Source organism: Octopus bimaculoides, chromosome 16 (genome assembly GCF_001194135.2).
Source record: "Octopus bimaculoides isolate UCB-OBI-ISO-001 chromosome 16, ASM119413v2, whole genome shotgun sequence".
NCBI lineage: Eukaryota > Metazoa > Mollusca > Cephalopoda > Octopoda > Octopodidae > Octopus > Octopus bimaculoides.
The window spans coordinates 49,614,844-49,616,605 of record NC_068996.1 but is presented as its reverse complement, the minus strand read 5'-3'; positions in this window follow the sequence as shown (position 1 = coordinate 49,616,605).

Genomic DNA, 1,762 nt, shown 5'->3' with positions numbered 1-1,762 from the left:
CACATTCTTATATACAGACAATAACCACTTTTTTGCTCCTCTTTCACATGAGCATCTCCTCCCAAATTTCAACCTAAACATCTTTTGCTAAACACACTGCCTCCATGAAAAAAAAAAAAAAAAAAATGAGAGACTTGAAGAGTTTCATTCTATGGCAACATGATAGTCTAGTCATTTTCCATCAGGACAAACAATCATTACTCAAACCAAGGGAAAGGTCATGTAGTACATATGAAGAACAGCCAAATAAAGCCTCTCAAAAGCCACCCCCTAATGCTAAACCTGACAATCTCTAATCCTTCATGCTGATTTCCGTGTGTAATATTGCTGAAACTGTACCACAAGAAGGGGTTGTATCAGGGCCCAAAACTATTTTATCCCTGATAGATCACTTTGCTGATCCTGTACAAATTTCAGTTAAGACCCATATTTAAGGTACTGCTTAACACATATTTGGTACTACAATACTGCTGCACCACACATTGTATAAAACAGCCACCTGAGTGACTTGCAAAAATGTCACTTAACTCGCTTCAACCAGATTAGCTTGCAACCTGCTGTTGATTCTTCAACAACCTCTGTTCTGATCTTCTAAACTTTCTCCATGCAAGATCTGCCTAAAATATTTTCTTTCTTTTTTTTCCCTCATCCTTCATTAAATTCTATCAAATACCTCCTGCTCTTCCTCAAAGTTGGTAACCAACTGACCTATAGATGACCAAACTAAACAAACAAATTCATTTGTTTCACCAATCAAATTCCTGCAAAGATTATAAAATTCTTCCCCTTAACTACTAAAACGAAAAACATTATTTTCTTCTGATATTTCTCTTCCCATCATCATCATCATCATTAATGAAACAATTATTTTTATTATTATTATTATTATTATTATTATTATTAGGATGATGGATTAGCATCAGATGAAATGCCTTGCAGTATTTCTTCCAGCTCTTTACGTTCTGAGATCAAATCCTGCCAAAGTCAACTTTGTTTTTCATCCTTCTGGGCTCGATATCAAGTACCAGTCAAATACTGGTGTTGATACAATTGACTGTTTTCCCTACTCCTAAAATTTCTGACATTATGCCTTTTGTTAGATATTATTCAAGGTGGTGAACTGGCAACATGGTGAACTGTGCTGGACAAAATGCTGTCAAGCATTTTGCCTGTCACTATATTCTGAGTTCAAATTCCGCCGAGGTTGACTTTGCCTTTCATTCTTTCGGGGTTGATAAAATAAAGTACCAGTTAAATGCTGGGGTCAATGTAATCAACTTACCCAATTCCCTGAAATTGCTGGCCTTTTGCCAAAATTTGAGACCATTATTATTATTATTATTATTATTTGTATGAGGTCTAGGAGACAAGATCCTGTATTCCTGCCAATTCTTTTCCTGTTCTTGGATAAATCAGTTAATTCAGCCGCTACAAAAGGTGTTTATCAAAGCATATTATTGCAAGTAAACAAAGGTTTAATTAACACTTAACACATCCTAATATCAATGGTATATGATATTGTGTGTGTGTGTGTGTGTATATATATATATATATATATATAATTGTAATAATTATTTTAAAATGGTGATTAATCAGAACCATACTAATTATAATTCATTTATATACTGTTGCAATGTAAGGAGGTATTCTTGTACTACAAAAGTTTAATGATTCCAGCTTTTCATATATTGTATTTTTCAAGATTTATTTTACTAAAGACTTTATTCTTCTTATACACTTCATCTCTCTCATTCTCCCCCCC